Raw genomic sequence first — 22,449 nt, forward strand, 5'->3', positions numbered from 1 at the left:
GCTGGGCATTTTAGAGCACATGACCAATAAACTAGGTGTAGAAATGCTTAAATTCAACGCAGCGCTGAACAAGAGAGCAGCACTGGCACAAGAAGTCCGGGACTTGAGGAAACACACAAGAGCAACAAAATACGAAAATGAAACACTAAAACGTAAAATTGCAGCACAGCAACAAGGAGTGAGAGACTCGAAGAAACATGCAACCTTAAATTTTAATGGTTGCGAGTTGTCCGTAAACAGTTTCAATGTATCCTAGGAGGAGTTTCCATCAGGATGCTCCTAGATCCATGGGGTTTGTGATGCTCCATGAGATCCACGCTAATGCTCCAAGATCCATTGGGGTTAGTGATGCTCCATCAGGATTTGTGATGCTCCAAGATCTATGGGGGAGCTCTAAATGGGATAGGTCCCCCCAATTGGGAACCTATCCCATTTTTTTAAGACACTCGAGATGCCAACATTGAATCATTTTGTTTTTGGCACTTATTAAGAGCCAGTTGATACAAGGTGAATGTAATAAAGTTTCACGAGTTGAAAAAGTAAAATCATTCATATATGGACATATTTCGAATACCAGAAGCACTCGTGCTGGCAAGTGCAAAAAATGAAGTTATTTAATGTCGGCATGGTGAGTGTTTCAAAAAAATGGGACTGGTCTCCCAAATAGGGGAACCCGTAACATTTTTTTAAACATTGTGAAATAAATACAAATTTTTTTTATACTAACGTTTTTATTGCATGCAATATGTACAAGGCTATTTACGAAATGATTTACAAAATGACTATTTAAAAAAATTACAAAATGGCTTACACATGATCGATGGGTTCCATGGGAAAATGAAAAAATTGGGAGATGCCTCCTGTGCCAGCAATCCTCTTGTAACAGTCCTCACGTGAACAATATACACATCGCATCGTCCCAAATATTTCGCAGGTTTCAAAATCAGTTTTAATTTCTTTAGCCAGATGGTATTCCGGTAAATTGTCTGTGACAACTAGTCATTTTCCTTTTGTCATGGCATCTGTTAAAATCATAAAGGCCATCTTCATCTTGAATAATTGTTCCAGCAACACTTGTGAACGAATGGGTCCATCCATTGAATGAAAAATGTAACTATTCATGATGGGTATCCATTGGATCTAAGGCACGCGACAGTAAACGTTGGTCGATGATTTTCTTTCTTTTTTGGGGGGCCTTGAAATGTATGGCCAAAGTCTCTGTTGCTTGGAATATGTCACAAACATTAAGCTTTGTGAAGCATATCAAACATTAAGCTTTGCTGGAGTGGCTGTTGTCATGATCGCTCAAAGGTTTACTGGAGTGGCTTTTGTTACTCGAGCTTGGAGCTTTGCTAGAGTCCTTGGGAGCAGGTCTGCTGGATGGAGAACTGGAATCCCTTGGATGATAATATTCGGATCAGCTTGCTTTCACATTACCTTTATAACTGCTTCCTTCTGGAAAATTTTGCTACTAAACTTGTAGAAAACTATATGAAAAAGAAAAAAATGTTTTAATTAAGAACAGCAGTCACAATTTAAATAAATTTTCTCTTACTATAATGTTTTCAGGAAAGCTTTCAAGAACTGAATTACAACCTATGTTATGTTTAAAGAAATTGAACACAAACATTAAAGCATTCATAAAATATTTTCCTTCCCTTTTAGTATACATGTACCAACATAGTATTTCGTTCTCTAGATTTAGTTGCAGATATTTTAATTAAGAAATTTCAGGTATTGTAAAAATAACGGTATGCAAAGACATAATTTCAGTGAGAAACAAAAAAAAGGGTAAGTGGAAAAAACTTATTGAAGTATCAACATATAACAATGGGCTATTGGCGACAGTTTGGGAAACATCCCTAGGGATGATCCAAAGACATACCATCACAATTTTAATCGTCTACTGAGGGCATTCGTGAATTATATTTAGAAATAAATCTACTTTGGAAGTTATTAGCCCGTTCAATATATCAAGACTTTCATTTTCTGAAAGTGATTTTTTCTATCAACAGCATTAACAAATTTTTTTTTTTCATAAAGTCAAAAAAGAAATCCTTTGCAACAGATTTGATATTTAGTTTTCACACTTGCTCTGTTTACACATGTTATTAGTGCTTCCTATTATTACTTATTAACTTGTTATTATTTATGTTTAATAATGAATAAAATGATTAGCAAATATTGCGAAAAAATTTATAAAAATTTGTACGAGCATCGAAGGAACGTTTATAAAGCAGATGAAACAACTGGAAGTTTGAAATGTACAGTAAATGGTTGCGAGGTGTGTTTCACAACTCAGATATTATTAAGGAGCCATTTATCAAAATTTCATAACATCATAGATGTAAAAGAAAAGAGTTCTATTACAAGTAAGTTTATAAGTAGTATAAAGTTTTAATTTGCATTATGTTGCTATTGTTATGTAATGTAGTAACTGTTATAACTTATATTACGATACATTTCAAAAACAGTAATTTCTATTACATTTGTTAGTTGATTACTATATTAGGGTATTAAACATTAAGAGTTGTAAGTCTGTTGTGCATGGATAAGCTGTTTAACTACAATGATGAGGTATGTGCTGCAAAAAAAAAAATAGATTTTTATTTTTGTAAACCTATAGAACAGCTACTAAGATTGGATTAAGATTGAAGTGAGAAGTTTTTTAAAAAAAACTATTATGTGTTTCAATTTGAAGTGTCAGTCATATAAAGCTTTATTTATATTATTAAGTTGCAGTGATTTGATTTAGATTATTTTAAGTTGCATCTAGCATTAAATCTGTCATTTTGTACATTTGTTTGTTCAAATATTTTTTTCATGGTAATAATTGGTCCTGAATTAATGAGTTTGTATATCTATTTTGAATTTATTGAATATGTAATATTGTAGTAGTATCCTAATAAACAGTGAAGGTTAAATTATGTTTTTTTTTATTTCACCCAGGTTTATTACAATGGAAAGAGGCAATTGAGGTTCAACTCAGGTCATATTACTATTCCAGGGCTTCAATTTCTTTCGCAAATGGCAGCAAAAAACTTTACTTTTCTTGTAATCATTCTGGCATCTTTACATCAAAAGATTCTCGGTCTAGAGCATCAAAATCAGAAAGAACTTGTAGAAGCAGAAATTGCTGCCCATCAACAAATGAAGTCATAGAGAATGATAAAATCTATGTCACTTTTTATAATGTTGGCAATGAAAATGAACTGATATATCTTGAGTACCTTAGTGAAGAGTGAATTAGCAAGTGTTACTCATGTTCATAATATATATTTTGCATTAAAAATAATTTTAATAGTATAATCTTATTTAAATGTTTTATTTTCTATTGCCTAACAAATATTTGATTTTACAATAAGCATTAAAGATAATTAGGCTATTTGTGTGTAAAGTGTTAAACAAAGAAGTAATTTTCATAATTTGCATTGTATTCATAAAATGCAGTTTATAATATTTATATTAGCACAAAATTTAGAAAAAACTGTTAACCATTTGCAATTGCAATGTTCAAATACACCATGTCCGGAGTCCCCCCTCAGTTTAAATGCATAGGAATAAATGTACTACAATGTTTATCCCTTTTAAAATACTTTTTAAGTTAAGATTATCAAAAATGCATCTTAAAGTTTCCACAAAGCTTGCTTTAGCAATAATAGTTTCAACATATTTAATTAGTTTGAATATCAAGACAATGAATTAGTTTGAATATCAAGAAACTAATGTATTTTCAACTAATATGTTCAGGGCTAATGAAGTACAATCAGCATTGGCAACCAACAAATCTTAAGTGGCTACTGTATTTTTATCTTTTCAAGGGTGATCTGACATTTTTTTTTTAATATATATGAAAAGAAAAATTTTCAAAGAATTGAACTCAATATTTTTTCCCCATTCTTGTCTTGTTTTCAACAGTTTTTGGAGAAAAATCTTATTTATATTCATGCTGTCACATAGTCCTCAAATTTCTAAATTCTAGTTTTATAATAACATTATGTTAACAAAATTGGAATTTGTATCTTTTTCACTTTGGTTTCTTTTCGTTAATGTCTGGCAAGTCTTGAAAATGGGCACATAATTTTGGGCACTTGAAACATTGCTACTCTTATTTCTAATTTGTGTATTTTTGTAGCAGATAAAGTTAACCCAGTAATACTTGTGTAATTATAAAAACAAAAGTATAATAGTTTGAAATCACACATGGATTTCTACTATTTTGACATTTCTTTTAAAAATTTAAAATATTTTATTATGTTGTAATAAATATTTTCATTCTGTTGTCATTATTAAGCATTTGAAATGTAAGTAGTACTTTATTTTTGTGCATGGATTTATTCACCAAAATTTCAAATTTGGAAAAAACGAAACCAGAAATAGAGGAAGTACTAATAATTTTACTGGTTACCCACATTTTTCAAATTCTTTCAACCCCTGCCTATGACTATTCATATGTTAATGGTGAAAGCTATCACTATTAACTTATGGCCCATTTAGATTGTCAATATGAAAGATTGAATTTTATTAAGGGGAAATTTATTGAAAAAAAATATCTATATATATTTATAGGTAAAATAATATGTGACATGGAGTCACTCACTATATTTAGATCTAAACATTTATATAGTCTTTTGAATTAATTTGGTAATTTTTACACTTTCCCTTATGAAAGTGAACTGGAATGTTGCTCCTCTCAAATTTGTAGAATAGCGGCTGCATCGCCTATTTTTTTTATCTATCCACATGAGATCTTTTACTTCTACATTTTTTGTTGTTTCTTAACTGTATCTATCAAATATATTTAAAACTTTAACTTTTACCTTTTTGCAGCTTATTTAACCGCAACTTCTAATTTTTTCTAACTGTAACTTGTTTATAGCATTTTGCAATTTAAGGGGCTGCCTGCGCTTCGCACGGTACATTCGATTTTTGTGTTTTTTCTGTTGTCGCGTCTTCGTTCAACGGAGTCCTTTCCTTTTTCCACCTTCTCCATTAAGGCGGCTAGGAAAAATGGTGCAACTAAAACTCATCGGAAGTTTTCTTCAAAATAAATTATAATATAGTGCACATTTTTATAAATATTGAGTCTAAAACTTGGCCCATTTTCTTTCCTGAACACAGTGGATTAGATCAGGAGCCACTTTAATGAGAAATCCTTGGGTGACATCACACTGAAAATTCTTAGTGCTGATGAGTTGCCCAAGCCTGTGAAGGTAGCCTTCAAGACCAAAGGAAAGTTCTCTGATCAGATTACCTTCCTAAAACATCTGCAGCAACTCAACATGGGGTTGAAGTCCATAAGGTGGAGAGTTCTGCAAAATGCAGTGAGAGCGGGCACTTCTAGATGGATCTTTGAGGTTGATCCTGAAGATGTTGAGGACATAGTGAAAGCCGATTATGGTGCTTTCACTGGTGTGGATTGTGTAACCTTTAAAATCATCAATGATCCAAATAAGAAAAGGGCAGCAGAGGTTCCAACAACATTGGATGTCCCCTCTGTCACATCTGAAGGCCAAGAGCTGGGGGAAATTGATCAGGATGAGGAACCCTGGAAGGCCAATTCTCCTGATTCTAAGGTAAGTTCAATCGATGATCTTGATATTTCAGAGCTGGGGTCGGCTCTGGGTCGGATTTAACTCCACAACCTGATTTACTAGCATCTATGCTTAGAATTGACAAAGCCATAGAACTGTTAAAGGGGATCTTCCTGCTAAATCCCACCAGTATAGGCAGTTGCCATTCTTGTTTCTTTTCCTTTAATCATTCATGGCAACAGAAACAATCAAGGTTGGTCAGATTAATCTCCATCATAGCATTGCTGCCTCTAGTCTCTTGGCTAAAAGGCTGAATGGAGAATTAGACATTGCTGTTATGCAAGAGCCCCTGGACCCGTAAGGGTAAAATTATAGCCCTCAATGTTAAGGGTTTTAATACTTTTTATGATATCCATTGTGACCCTCCCAGGGCCTGCATCTTGGCTAGGTCTAATCTAAATGCCCTTAACCTTATCAACTTTCTCCACAGGGATTTAGTTGCTGTTACTTTACTGTTTACTGTTTTGTTACTGTTTTAGTTACTGCAGACTTATCTTTGACTGTAATGCAAATGCTCACAACACAGTGTGGGTAGTAGTGATTGTAACCAGCGGGAGGGGATGTATTAATGGAACATATTTTATTTTATAACTTATAAGTCCAATGAACAAGGCAATGAACCCATCTTTGCTACGCATAACAGAATGGAAGTCATCGACCTTACTTTATGTAACTCTATTCCTGTATATTAGATGACTGATTGGAAGGTATCTGATGCAGTTACTGTTTCAGATCACCAACTATTTACCTTTTCTATTAAAGGCCTCACTGGATTAAAGGTCATAAGGAGGAACCCTGGAACAGCTGGTCAGTTAACCTATCTGGTAAGCAGAGATGCCAACTTGCTCCGGACAGCAAATATGTATTTTAAAGTGGTAGACTATCAACTGTGATTCTTGGTTTAATAAATTCAATTTAGTAGATTTTTATCCACCGCTATATTTAAATAATTCGTAGGCTTATATCATTCACAACTTTGTACAAGTACTTATGACATGCTATGCCTTTCAAAAAGCCAGAAAAAATAGTCAAATATTCGCAAAATTTACTTTGTAATTATTTACCGTTTCTTTAATTATTTCGGCGTGTCCGGAGCAGTTGGCATCTCTGGGTAAGTATAAACCTCTCTGGTAAGTAAAACAATGTAGATCAGTGGTCCCCAACCCCTGGTCCATGGATCAAATGGTACCGGGCCGCCCATTTCATTGAAACTGAATTTAAATTCCTAGGTTTATACCCCAAATTAAAAATATCTGTGCTCCATTAAAATTTTATTTATTTAAAAAAAAGATGCCCCCGAAGGTACAGTACGGAACCCGTTATTCGTAAATCAGAAAACCAGAAAACCAAAAAACCGGAACGAATTTTGATAAATTTTCCCGCCATTTTTAAAAACAAAAATTCATAAGATTTTAGGATTTTTCGTTCTTTTTTGAAAAATGCTTACCTTACCATCATTTTGAAAATAATCATTAGTGTATTACTTCGTTTTTTCTTCTTTTTAAGATTGTTTCCAAATGTTATTTTTTTTAGTTGAGTTTAACAATAAAAAAAACGGCTTTTTGTAGCGATTCAGAAAACCGGAAAAATCAGTTATCCGGAATAGCGATGGTCCCGATCGTTCCGGATAATCGGTTCCCTAGTGTAGTAACATAAATTTTTTAATGTTCTAAAAAGTAAAAAAAAAAATCTTCTGCAACTATTTTCTCATTCAATTAGTTTTAATTAAAAAAAAAACAATCATCGTAACTGTAAATATCATAAATAAAAAACGAAAGCACGACGCGACATTTGCATTGGAACTAATAAAGAACTTCGTCTTTTCTCTCGATTCAGAGGCCTCACACAGCGAGAATGTATAGTAAGGCTATAAAAGAGAAGCTGGCTCGTCTGCCATTTAGTCGCCCAAAGACCACGTGACCATGGTTCCTCTCTACTGTTTTGAGTGCTTTATGCGGTTTTGTTCGTTTTTTGTAAAAATAAAGTGTCTATCACTCCTCTCTCTGTTCACCGGTAGTTTCACAGGTTTAACAGTGCTTGGTGTACGTCTGTATTGCGTCTGCACAAATTTAACTCACAAGTTAGCAAAAATGAATACAAAACAGACGTCCTCAGAAATTTTCCTTGGAAAAAAGAAAAGGCTCAGTGAAGAGACCGAAGGGCCTTCAACATCAAAGAAACATGCAACTTTTAACAGACAATACCATGAGTCCTACTTGAAGTATGGTTTTGTCGGGACAGGCGATTCACACAAACCAAAACCGCTCTGCATAGTTTGCGGCGATCAACTCTCTAATGACGCAATGAAACCTTCAAAACTGCTTCGCCGCTTGAACGTCAAGCACTCTGGATTAAAAGACAAGTCCCTGGAGTATTTTGAAAGAAAAAAACGGGAACACGAAGGACAAAAAAATTTATGATGGCCACCACATCAATAAAGGAGAGTGCACTAAGAGCATCATATTTGGTAGCTAACCGCATTGCTAAAGCTAAAAAGCCATTTAATATTGGTGAAGAATTAATCTTGCCTGCCACTAAAGACATTTGCAGTGAAATACTAGGAGAAGCTGCTGTGGAAAAGATAGCACATGTGCCTTTGTCGGCTAGCACTGTGACTAGGCGCATTGAGGAAATAGCCGAAGACATTGAAAAGCAATTGTTGGAAAGGATTAATGCAGCACCGTGGTACGCACTCCAGGTTGACAAATCTACAGATATTGACACAGGGTGCGTAGCCAAATCTTTGAATCAAAAATAAGCACTTTTTAAAAACTTTTCAAGCACTTTACAAAAATTTTCAAGCACTCAAAAAATTCATATTCAATCAGTGATATCATTGAAAACAAAAACTTTTTATCAACAGTTTTAGCTTTAAAAAAACCCCAAACAGAAACAGACGTAAATCGAAACAATCATTACTTTCCCAAATCATCGAGTGAATTCAACTTGACCCTGAACTCAGAACAAAAGTACCCATACCCCCTACGTAAAAAAAGTGTTAGAAGTAAAATAAAATAAACAATAATAAAATTAAAATAAATTAAAAAGAAAAACATTTCATAAGGATCTGATATTCTCCATCCGAATTGAAGCACTCGGGTTTCGGTTCGAAGAATGCGTGCATGCGCAAGTCATAACGTGGGTACGACATGAAATTATTCGAGGGAAAAAAGCACTTTTTAAAAACGCCAGCTGAAAAATGCACCTTTAAAAGCTTTTAAAAACGAAATCCCCAAAAAAGCACCTTTAAGTACTTTTTACAAACGCTATGCACCCTGTGACAGCAAGGCAATACTACTTGTTTATGTGTGATATCAATATCAGGAAGATGTGCATGAGGATTTGTTATGTGCACTATCTTTGCCAGCCAACACCACAGGAGCAGAACTGTTCAAGTCACTGGATGGTTATATATCAAGACAACTAAAATGGTCCTTTTGTGTAGGCTTATGCATAGACGGAGCTGCTGCTATGACCGGACGTCTATCTGGTTTAACTGCTCGGATTAAGGAAGTTGCACCTGAGAGTGAAGCTACACATTGTCTCATTCACAGGGAAGTGCTAGCAAGCCGAAAAATATCACCAGAATTTAACAGCATATTGACTGATGTCGTTAAAGTTATTAACTACATCAAAGCACACGCCCTTAACTCGCCCCTGTTTGAGCAGCTTTGTGAGGAGAAGGACGCAGAGTACAGATGCCTTCTGTTATACACAGAAGTAAGATGGTTATCCAGAGGAAAATCGCTACTGAGAGTATTTGAATTGCAAGAGCCATTGCAAAGATTTCTCTTAGAAAAGAAGTCACCGCTGGCAACACATTTCAGTGACAAGGTATGGGTCACCAAACTGTCTTACCTGTGTGACATATTCAACCTGCTAAATGAACTCAATCTGTGCCTTCAGGGGAAAATGACAACTGTTTTCAAGTTGGCTGACAAAGTAGCTGCCTTTAAAGCCAAACTGGAGTTATGGGGACGACGCGAGAACAGAGGCATTTTCGACATGTTTCAGACATTAGCGGGTATTTTAGACGAGACAGAGCCTGAATATTCTTTCTCCCAGTTTGTTCACGATCACTTGTCTTTGCTTTTAAAAAAGTTCGAGCGCTACTTCCCAACCGCAGAAGACCCACGAACTGGTAAGGAATGGATCCGCGACCCATTTGCCAACAAATCGGGTGAATCTAGCTGGTCAATGCAAGAAGAAGATCAACTGTTGGAGATCGCAAATGACGGCGGCCTTAAAACTACGTTCGAAACAACAACTCTGCCGGTGTTCTGGATTAAAGTCTTGGCAGAATACCCCAAGATTGCCACCACAGCACTTAAATCCCTATTGCCATTTCAAATAACCTATCTGTGTGAAGCGGGATTTTCTGTAGTAACAGCAACCAAAACAAAGCAACGGAATAAACTGGAGATAAGCAACACACTTTGGGTGTCATTGTTTCCGATTACCCCCAGATGGAGCTGTCTTATTGCAAAGAAACAAGCTCAGGGTTCTCATTGATGTAACGTTCAAGTAAGTTAAAATGTTAAATCACTTTATTTTTTAGTGTAACTGTATTTTATTTTAAAGGTATGTTTGAATACAATTAAGTTAAAATTATAAAATCAAAATAATCTAAAATATAAACAATCAATGCCCCCCCCCTCAGTGGGCCGTGGTAAAATTATCAAACATTGACAGTTCCGCAGTGATAAAAAGGTTGGGGAACACTGATGTAGATGATGTCAAGTGAACTGTTGACCAAGTGCAACAGATCATACTCGATTTATATCATAGTAATGTTATCTCCACTAGCTCCCCAAGGCGTGTTCCTTAGTGGTCTTCCGAGCTTAGTAAAATCTTAAGAAATCTAGGAAGTTATTTAACAGGGCATAGAAATCAGGTGAATGGCGGTCCCACCGAAACGCTCTAACTACCTATAATAAGGCTATTAGAGCTGCTAAATGTCGCTTTTGGCAGACTTTCGGCAATGGTATTAACACAATTCCTGCCAACCGCAAAGGTTGCAAAAATTCTTACAAAAGACTATAGTTGCAACCTTAATGCTATCTGTCTTACAAACGGAAAATATAGTGAGTCAGGGAAAGAGGCTCTAGGTAAATAATTTGAAGCTCACTTCCCTGGATCTCATCCTGTAGAAAATGAATATCTTTACAATAATCATACAACTACTTGCAGTAAAAATGACTGGGAGGCCGTCAAAATGATCTCCTATGAAAATGTTATAGCCTATGGGCTATTAAATCTTAGAGCTCTATAAGCCACTAGGAATAGATGACATCATGCCCGTAATTTTTATTAAGGGGATTGACATACTAGCCCCTACTCTATGTAGGATCTTTTGAGCCTGTATAGCCTTTGGGTATACACTTCATTTTTGGAGGAATACCAGGGTAATTTTCATCCCAAAATCAGGTAAGGACAATTACTTTGAGGCTAAATCATTTAGACCAATCAGCCTCGCCTCATGTCTGTTGAAAGTCATTGAAAAGTTTATTGACAGATATTTTAGGCTCTCTACTCATTAATAAGCCACTGTCCTCCTCACAGCATGCTTATTAACTTGGCAAGTCAACAGACTCTGCTCTATATGAGCGCTCCTTCATCTTTGAGAAAACACTCTCAGATAAAGAGATTGCTCTGATGGTATTTATTGATATTGAAGGTGCTTTTGACAGTCTCTGTTGAGACTATCATCAAAGCTTAGACATGGGTTATCTAAATATAACTATCTACATTTGCTCTCACAGTCAGGCTGCTCTTCTATCACTAACAAGGTGTAAATAGACCTATTCTCTAGTGTGGAAGAGCTTCTTGGTCCTTTGTGACCCTCCTACTCGTAACAAGGTATACCTACCCTGGGTGTCTGGATATATGGGTATGCTAATGAGCTGGCCGATGAATTAGCACAGGCTAGCTCCATGCAATTTTCTGGAGCCCTAAACAAGCTTTAGGAATTTCTCCCACATCCTTCAGAGCATCTGTATTCAAACCCTATGACAAACTTGCCCAAGAGCAATAGCTCAACTTGGATGGTCAGAGTCAGGCTAAAGAGCTGAATCGTGACAGTCCCAGCGTGTGTCAAAAAGAGCTTCTTAAGCTTAACAAGAACAGTTTGAGAAAGATCATTAGTCTTTTCACTGGACACTGCACCCTCAGGCGACACCTATACATAATGGGTGTAATATCTAATCCTCTTTGTAGAGGTTGGCATCTTGAGGAGGAGACTTCACGACATATACTTTGCGTTTGTGAGGTCTATTCTGCTTAAATATTTGAGCATTTAAGGCAAAATTACATTAAAGTCTGGGAACAGCAAGATATTCCTGTCAGGTGTTTGCTGAACTTTATTTCAGCTATAAAGCTTTCTTGCTAATCATGATTTAGGGTTTGGATACAATAGACCTCTGGTCGATGTGCCCTGCTCTTTGGAGCTGCCCAACTTCTAAGTGTAATGCAGGCATAAATACAAACATGTGTTTAGAAGCACTGCATGAAGTAATCAAACATATTTATATTGAAGGTGGAAAATGTAAGAGGCTTGATGCACATCTGCTTCAAATTGTAACAGATAAAACATGGGATTGTTGCGTGAAATTAAAGGAAAAAATTCTACTAAGATTACAGTTATTTATATCTGGCATAGAAAAAGCTCAGTTTTTTCAAAAGAAGATATTGAACGAAACAGAATTCTCAAAAGTTTTCAGGTTATCTAGAGTAAAATTCAAACAGTTCAATGTACTAAAAAAATTAGGCGTAGCATGAGGAGAACACACTTTATGTTTTTAGAAAACTGCTTGTTTATTTTAAGTTTCATACATACATTTATATATAAATAGACATACATAAACGAAATAAATATGCATATATTCATAAAATTTAAAATAAACAGTTTTCTTGAAATAAAGTGTGCCCCCTCTCACACTACACCCTATGATTAGAATCTAAGTTACTATTAAAAATTATTTAGATTACGGATAATAAATAATTTATACAAGATTTAGACACTTTAAAAATATTGCAAATTTTATCACAAATTGTGAATTTTACTAAAATTTTGCCATTAAACAAGTAAGCTTATAATTTTCTTTTCATATCTATTTGATACATTTATGATTAATTTTATTAGTCTCAATACATATAGCTACATTAGTTTTCAAATGCGCTTATTTGCCAAATATTTTAAAAACTTAAAGAAATGGCTGATCAGTAAATAGAAAACAATAATGCAGTTAACTGAAATTTTTAAAAAAAAGCACTGATGGCAAAAAAATAGAAAAAGTATTATTGGCATTAAGTTTTTAAAAGTATAAGTTTATATTAAATACTATAACTGTAGACAGTATTTTGTTTTGATTATGCTAGCAAATGCTTATACTGTATGCAATTAAACAAATATTTCTTCGAATAATTAAAATTGTGAAAAATAATAAAGACAGAATTCAATTTAAGCACAGTTGAATGGTAAGTTCTATTAGAATCAAAGTCATTTTGGAATAAAGAGTGAGTTTCAAATAAATCGTTAACATTACTTAAGTTCATGTGATAAAATAACATCGCATATTTAAAAATATTGGAATTAAAAAAAAACATGCAAACATGAATCACAAAACAATTGTAAAACTAAGTATATATACGACAAAATCAAATGTGTTAAAAATGGTAACTTAAATTTTAAATTCGCGTGAAGTAACATCAATAGTAAAAAATCATTAAAAATCAAGGGCTGAAAAAATTCCAAATAACTACCAACATCAAACATCACAAAAAACATCCAACATCGTAAAATTACATGACAAAAAGTGATAACTTAAATTCGTATGACAAAATAACATCTTATTTTAAAAATATCGGATTTTTGAAAAGAAAAAAAATAGCATAGTAAAAAAGTTAATATTTTATTCACACTTTTTCTTTTAAAGAATAAGTAAGAACTTTTAAGAGTGCTTAATTTTTATGCAGCAAAATTAAGCTTTATTGAGCACTTTTAAGGTGCGCTTGAACCCTATTGAAAAAGAAAATTCAATTCAGGAGAAATACACAAAATTTCATGCTCTGGGCAGCTCCACAGCAGATAAGAAAACGAAAGTTAAGATAGATGATAAATAAAATCATTCCTTGGCATTGCTACATTTCAACAGGTATTCATTTGAAAGTGATAGTTCCTATTTTTCATTACATATTCAATCTTCTTCTATGCCCCACCTACTTAGGTGAGTCGTTCATTACTAGCGCATTACCAAATGTGAAATCTTTCTTTTAAAGGAAAAGGGAGAAAAATTGCGAAATGCAAATAAAAAAAAATTTACTCACGCTGAGCCCTGATTGTAACAGACTTATATTCCTTTTTTCCCTACAAAATATAAAAAGTCCTACATTCTAAAATCGATTCATTTGACCAATACATTTTTTTAAACAAAATTTTTGATTTCAGCATTTAGCAGCCACTGAAGATCTTTTTTATTTTTTATTCAGTATTTATTCATTATTTACCAACAATAAAATTTATTTAAAACAAGATTCTTTTTTGATTATTTATTTAATGAATCATATTTTTTACACAATGCAATCAGGAATGCAGAAAACATCTGGAGGGACTGTTATTATTTTCCATTTTTTTTAACCAACAAATAAGTGTATTAAAGAATAAGACGGTTCCTTTATTTTTTTGGAAATTTCAACTAAAATTTCCTTAGACAGTGATTGGGAATAGGAAAATTGAACAGCATTTATATTCTTAATAGTGAGAATTACATAATTTTTTTTTTATTACACATTATTCTAATCAGATGTTTTCAAATATCAAAAAAATATATATAAGTGTTCATTTACATTCTAAAATTACGAACTATTGATAAAAATAGCAAAAAAAATTTAAAAAATTTAAAATCAAAAAATATTATTTCAGAATTATTTAAATAAATTTTAGGGTACAAAAAGTTTATAATTAAATTTGCTTAGGAATATGTAAAAAATTGCAGAATTTTTTTACTTAAGTTAGTTATTGTTTTCCTACTTTATTACTTACTGTAGTTTTTGTAAAATTCTTTGAGAAAACTTTACTATTGCATGCAAGTACAATAAAACATGACAAATTACATTTTTTTCACGTAAAAATTTATAGTTCAATTAGATCTGGAGTGCATGGTTGCCTCTCTAGTTTGTTCCTATCTATTGCATTATCAATGTACATTGGGAAAAGCTAATCATACATTTATAATATTTAAATATTTATTTTCAACTAAATATCAAGAACAAGAACAAAACTAAAAAAGAAAGATTATACATTAGAAATCATTATAATAACAATAATAAAAAATAATAATAATTTTAAATGTACCTCAGAAGCTAATATGTCCGTATTACTACTAACAATTGCAATTATTTTTCCCCTCTAGCTTGGAATAATTAGACTGTCAAGTATACCGTCAGAAGTGAATGCAGATGAGAAAGAAATGTTGATGCTATTTGACAGAGCTGCATTTCAGTTCCTAGAATATATTAAGAGTAAAACTGTTACATTTCTTATTACACAAAATTGATTAGAAACAGGAAGTGGCATGAATAGAAACCCTGAACCTTTTTATCCAAAAAGACAATTTTTATCTTAAAGTCTTGTAAAATAATATATATATCTTTCAGGTAATGTTTATTTTAATGGAATAAAAATCATGGTCTGGAATGGAACCTTAGTTTTTTTGGTCTTTAATTTAGAAAATTTAAAAAGAAAAAAAAATTATGCTAATTTTATGTGTTTTAGAAAAGTGTTTTTAACTCTTTGTCTGTGAAATATATTTGAGAAAAACATGCCAAAAATGGAGGGAAAAAATCTCTTTCATTTTGTTTGTTATTATCCTCAAAATGTTAGAAATAGATTTTAAAAAAAAAAACTAAGTTTTAAATATAACAACTACTATATTATATATTTTCACATATATGGGAAATGGTAATAGAGTAGAAAATTTTTGCTCAAATTATAATAAAATAAATCAAATGACATAATTTTTAAGATAAATATAATAAATTAGTACAGCAATATCATTATTTATTTCAACTGTCATGAATTACATGTTTCCTGATTCTTAGTCTCAAGACAGACCCTTACAATTTTTCCAGAAAAGGGTAACACTCATCCATGTTTGATGTCACCATATTCTGATTTATAGTAACCTTAAAACTATACATGAAAATAATTGTAGTTTTGCAAACCCATATACTCCATCAGTTTGAATATAAGACAATGAAGCTGAAATAATTAGTCAAGGTAGGACATATTTTATTCTAGCGCAAAATTTTTAAGAAAATTTTGGTAAAAAGGGACACTTTTAGGCAGTTAAAATATATTTGCTAAAAGAAGTGTTCAATTAGGAGAAAGACATATAAATTCAGAAATTGCTAATACTTGTAACACCTTGTAAGCCAATGCAGTACCTCATGTTTGGCTAACACATATAACTGCACAAGAAATAGTAGAAAAACAAGAAACTTTACTTACAGTTTAAGCATTTATCTAAATAGTAGATAGTTATTTGACATCAACTAAGACATTTGTTAACGACTGCCATCAACTGCTACAGACATACAATAGATAGAGCTCTTTACATATTATGGTTTCTCACATCTAGTGGGAACCTCCGACAGCATCCGTGGCGACTAGGGCATATTAGTCAGCATGATCTGATACCAGCTGGTTCCATCACAATGCTAGGTTGCTGTCGACCATCTTTACAAAATAATAATATCATGTTAGCGAATGAAGTTCTCAAGTGAAAAGTAAAGTGCACGAGTATCAGTAACCTATCCATATTTATCCTTTAATCTGATTTACATATGATTGATGCATTAATATTAAGCATTTAGTGATTGATGCCAACAACTAAATGCTTAATATTAACTATTAAATCAATAGGAAAGATAAATATATACCAATTGTGCGCTCCTGACAAATATTGCAGAAGATATATGCTAATAGATAAGCTACAAAGTGTCAATCCAACCTGTTTCTCTAATTTTCCTAACATAACAAAAGCTTAAATTCTTTAATAAATTAATCAAAATCAGTTACTTAATTACTAAAATTAATTAATTAGTATATTCGGAGTACAAATTAGTTCGGCCCATCCTCAAAAGATGGCTCTGGCTGTTATGAATGTTTCATAGGGACAACTGGTTTCGGTGGTTTCAGAGAGGTTAGACATCTGTCAGTAGTATTCAGTTTATATTGCTTTGAATTTCATACAAAAACCCTGTTTTTCACTTTGTTGAATATGTCAAATTCTGTGGTAACAAAGCAGCATTTGAGGGAAGTTTAATGTTTCTTCTTTAATTGGAAGAAAAGTGCAGCTGAAGCGCATCGAATGATTGTAGAAGTTTATGGTTACAATGCTCCAACTGATAAATCATGTAAGGAATGGTTTCGACGTTTCAAGAATGGCGAATAGTGAATGAAGAATGGTGTTGCATACTATGAACTGCTACAACCTGGTGATTCCATTACGGTCGATTGGTATAGGCTACAATTGATTCGTTTGAGCAGTGCATTACGAGAAAAACGGCCGGAATACAAGCAGTGACATGACAAAGTTATTCTTCTGCATGATAACAGTCGGTCTCATGTCGCAAAAATTATTTAAAAAAGCTCAAGTGGTATATATTTTACTGCACCCACCGTATTTGCCGGACATTGCTCCTTCTGATTACTGGTTGTTCGGACGGATGCAGCATTATTTGGCAGGTCACCGGTTCACTTCTTTCGAAGAAATCAAAAATTGGCTCCTAATTTGGATCGCCTCAAGTAGTAGCCAGCTATGGACAATACTTTGATTAATCTGTTCATTCATTTTGTTCTTAAATAAATACATTTTTGACCACAAAAAAACGGACCGAACTAATTTGTACTCCCAATAATAAGTTTACCAACAATAAAAAAACCCGCAGCTAACAGTAAATCTATTATTCATTTAAGTTAAGCAGTTACTGAAAAGAGGAAATAAAAAAAAATCAATAAAGAATGCACATCAATTAAATCAAAGAATAATTTTTATATTTAAAACCATGCATTGTGAGTAGAAAAGCAAATTTCAAAAAGGACAAATTAAAACAAACAAAAGAAGACTCAAGTGACAAGTCTGAGATGCAGACTCCAAAATTAAAAGCAGGATATTTTTTATGAACCATGGCATAGTGTAATAGATGAAAATTTCTCACTTCAATACATATATGTTTAGCCAAATTTAATAACTTATAGGTGCTAATTAAAATTGGTTTAAAATAATATATATATTCATAAAACAATTTTTTATAATATTAACCAAGTTTAATCCATAACATTAATAAAAACATATAAATCTAGTAAATATAAGAAAAAACACATAAATCTTTATAAAACTATATTTAGAATCATTATCAAGAACTCTCAGCTGTTTAAGAGAATTCAAAGTGAAAAATTCAAAGCAAGAAACTCAAAATATCGATTTTACAGTCAATAAGTTCTCCAAATGTTTACTTGATAACTGAGAGTCTCTTCGTGACAAGAGAAAAACCCTTTCGCAACTTCCATTGTTATGTGGCAAGATGAAAATTCAAGCATAAATTCACTCAACAGCTTATATTTCTATTAGAGCAATTGTTCACTTTTACCTACTTAATATCCATTCTACTTTCAGCAAGTACACCATTGGGCAAATCTTCCAGTTGAAGAAAGCAAAACTGAATTTCCAATTCATCTAAGAGAGCATCAGAATTTTAATACTTAAAAAGTATTGTCAAAACAGGAAATCTGTCACAGAAAAGCTTTATGCTAGAAAAGGAAGCACTTTCAATCTCATTTAACATTTCAGCATTTATTGAAGGAAATTTGTAAATCGTAAAGTCACAAACTGTTTTGAAATAATTTTTAACTGATTGGAAAAATATCTTTTCCATCTTTATCATGTCTTATGTGGACTTTAATGTGTCCACTATTTTTGATGAAGACTGCCCTATTATTAGATCAGAATCTACCCTCTGATTTTCTTCCACAATTATACTTGGCATCTAGCAAAGAAGTACACATTTTAATTCCAGGAGGAATGACATAATATTTAATAGAGTTGACAATAAAATATAATGAAGTGCATGTATCTTATGAGAGCTTGAATAAATTTGGAATTGGGTTCCACAAATATAGGCTCGTTATTAAAATTATTTATTTTCATTTAATCATAACGCTTTTTCTCTTTCCAGAAAATCAAAAGCTTGACTTTCTTTCCGTTTCAATAGTTTTATGTGTTCTTTATATTCTATTAAAAAAGTATGCTCAAAATTGTGTAAAAATTAATTTTAAAATAATTAATAATTTAAAGGATTGTAGTAAGAATAATACAAGTAATATTTTTATCTTCATGATTATAAACATTTATCTAATTCATTTTCATAATCGGAGTTGAGCTAATTTCTCTACAATTCAGATTCCACAGGCTAATTATTTTGAATTTTTGAATGCAGAACTTATTGAAATGTTAGACAAAAGTTATTGTTTAGTCTATTTATTTTTTTTAGTTAATTTAGATTACAAATTCCCTCTACAACTCAGCTTTTATTTGATTTTTGTATTTACAGATTTCATTTTATTTTAATTTATATATAATTTAAATTATTTTAATATTAGTTTAAATTAATATTAATTAATAAAGAAATAATAATTGCGATAGAAAGGCGGTATTTAGAAAAATTACTAAATGGGAACATTGAATATACTTACTGACTTACCACAGTGAAATAAAATAAATCTTAAAAATATGAGAAAATAACTCACTATCTTACAATAATCAAATTCAAATTTTAGTCAAGCGTTTTTTTTTTTGTTTTTTTTTTTATTGTAAGTGAATTAAAAAAATTTATAAATTGAAAAAAAATATTATTGCAATTTATTAAGGGCGTACAACCTATTTCAATGAAAGGCTGCCTTCCCAAGTATTTAGACATGTTGATGGCAATTATAATTTTTATGTAAACATCAGGCACATTTCTTTTTATCAGTCAACCTAATAATACATTTGCATAAAATTACATTACTTTAAATATTAAAATTCATTCCAGACTAATACTTTCCAAAATAAATAAATTTTCAATTCATCACAAAATAGTTTCATTGAAAAAAATCTAAAGATGGAAAAGAAGTAATGGTTCTTTATCACATCCAATAATACAAAAGTGCATTTTGAAATAAATTAACTGAAATGTTCTTGGATTAAAATAAAAAAAAGGTGAAACTATTTTATTGAGCAACATAAATGCAAATTAAATATTTTAAACAAAGAAATTATATGGGGTTTAAAATGATTTAAAATAAAGCAAATGCAATATAGCTCAAAATAAGATTCAACATTTAGTTGGGATTCACTTCATTATATTTTTAACTTTAGAACATTTATATTTAGTGAATTATGAGAGATTTTATAATTTTATGAACCATTCCTAAAATGGTTTTTCAAGCTCTTTTTCAAGCTACAAAAAATTACAAAGTTTAAAAATAGTGAACATATTAAAAAACCAAACCAAATTTCGCGTGTTATAGTAGTATTGTATCAAAGATATTGCTATTTTAAAAATAAAATAAAAACATTCAAAAACTACATGGATTGACAATGAAATCAATACAAATAGAGTACTTTAAAGGTGATGATTAAAAAGCCTGATTTTAAAATCGCAAGTCGTAATAGCCCTGGTTTAAAAATAACTGGATTTTCGAAGCCTCGTGGAAATGCATAGTTATAAGTGTTGAAAGAATTTAAAAAACCAATGAAAAAATCGTTTAGATTTGTGACAAAATCAGCACACATTGAAATGTACGATTCTAGTATTGTATATACATATTAAAAACATCGGGATTTTTAAAACCATGTAGAAATATGTATTACAGAAAAAACTATAGAAAAATAGCTTGGATTTACGATAAAATTTATACAAATACAACACTGTCGTAAAGTCACTTAGATTAACTATGAAATGGACACAAATAAAGAGCTTCAAAAAGTGATTACTAAAATTCGAAATTCATGCATCATAATTTTGTTTTTTTAAAAATATTGGGATTTTAAATAATGTGGATATTTATAGTGATAACCACCAAAAAATATGATCGAAAACTATTTTGAACTTGACAGGCGCTTTCAAAACTTAATTTTAAAAAAAAAATTTCAAAAAAAATTTTAATAGTTTTTTAATATTGTTATGCTAGGGCCAGCCATACATCAAAAGCTGAGGGGTTGCTGGTTGTGCATCCCTGTAATGTAATGTATTATCTCTGGATCATGCACCCGCAAATATGAAGACCCCCTTGGTCTCATCGCTAGAAAGTGTAAAATTACTGACAACACGAAACCCGAGTTATTTTTATAAGTCCTTTCGTTGAACTCTACCTTTATGCCCGATATTATATTGTTAACGAGATGAGAGATGTTGCTCTTTTCTTGTAGACTTTAATTTGTAATAAAAAAAATTTTGTTTCACGAAATTCTGTTATCAGTTCAATCTGCACTTATGTGAATTAATACAATATTGAACAGTGTTACAGTTTCCCTTTTCTTTTCCACTTTTCAAACCATATCAATGTTTAAATATTTTTAGATAATGCTTTTTAATACAGAAAACCTAACTACATAACTTACTCTCAGCATGACTGACATACTTATCTTCAACTAGATTCACTTTATCCGCCGTCACAACATTGATGATAGTGGCTGAGTTTCTATTGATGATAGTGATTGACGGGCATATTTGGAACTCTTTGCAGTATTTTGCTTATAGCTCACTTATCAATTACCTGGAGTGAGTTAGCGATCGCAGCGATCGAATACGCTATATAGAGAGAAGACCGGTTCCATGGCTTGACCTTTCCCCCTTCCCTCTTTTTAGTTGTATAGAAATGTACTACTACATTTTCCCCTTTCTTGTTATTTTTTCTATTTAATTATCACAAATATTTTTTTAAGTTTCCATGAAGCTTTCTTGTGGAACTATGATCAATTTAGTTTTCAGTTCCATATAGTTTCATAACGTACAAAAACTAATGTACTTCCTTCCCCTATGACTCTCCACACACTAATGGTGAAAGCATTCGAAGTGTTTCCATAAGTAGAAAGTTCTGCTCTACGCCACCTGCAGCACATTTCGATCTCCAATTGCAGAAATGATTGAAGACTGTGACTATCTGATTGTTGTTGCTGTTGTTGTTAATTTACGTCGCACTAGAGCTGCACAATGGGCTATTGGCGACGGTCAGGGAAACATCCCTGAAGATGATCCGAAGACATTCTATCACAATTTTGATCCTCTGTGGAGGGGATGGCTCCCTCGCTTCGGTAGCCCGACGATCTGCGCGCGAAGTCGAGCACTTTACGGTAGCACAGTTTAACGAGGACCAATACCGCACACCCTCGGTCCCTACGCAGACTGATCCAAGTGGTCACCCACCCGCACACTGACCGCAGCCAGTGATGCTTGACTTCGGTGATCTGCTGGGAACCGTGTCTTAACGATTAGTCCACTGCGGGACTGTGACTATCTGAAGTATCCACATGAGTGATGAAAAAAACAGAGCCCCGATGCCAAAGTGTGTGCGGAGTACGGAGTGCTGTTGATCCAAAAGTGGACATTTGAGTATGATGTGTTAAACATCGACAGATTCCCTTGCGTAAAAAATTGAGATATTTTTGAGGTATAAATGAGGAGCTTCTTAAAAGTATAAATAAAGTTGCTATTTAAAATCTTTAATTAGCCAGGTATAATATTTGCACTGATAAAATTTTATAAAATATAACGTTATAAAATTTTTCTAGTAGACAGTGCTTAAGTGTCATAA

At 32.4% G+C, this 22,449-nt stretch overlaps 1 long non-coding RNA gene across 7 annotated transcripts; it reads right to left on the reverse strand.

Moving 5' to 3' along the window:
• Positions 1-711: 711 nt before the first annotated feature.
• LOC107443768 (uncharacterized) lies at positions 712-21,380 on the reverse strand. 7 transcript variants are annotated; one of them, XR_001584032.2, is made up of 6 exons: positions 21,257-21,380; positions 18,250-18,331; positions 16,102-16,329; positions 14,947-15,097; positions 13,920-13,959; positions 712-1,487 (listed from the first exon to the last, which is right to left on the reverse strand). It is a non-coding gene; the product is annotated as an uncharacterized lncRNA (long non-coding RNA). The 7 variants fall into 7 exon arrangements; XR_001584035.2 differs by lacking the exon at positions 712-1,487 and adding an exon at positions 1,495-2,584; XR_001584028.2 differs by lacking the exon at positions 13,920-13,959.
• Positions 21,381-22,449: the final 1,069 nt, after the last annotated feature.

This window comes from Parasteatoda tepidariorum, chromosome X2, assembly GCF_043381705.1.
Source record: "Parasteatoda tepidariorum isolate YZ-2023 chromosome X2, CAS_Ptep_4.0, whole genome shotgun sequence".
NCBI classification, from domain to species: domain Eukaryota; kingdom Metazoa; phylum Arthropoda; class Arachnida; order Araneae; family Theridiidae; genus Parasteatoda; species Parasteatoda tepidariorum.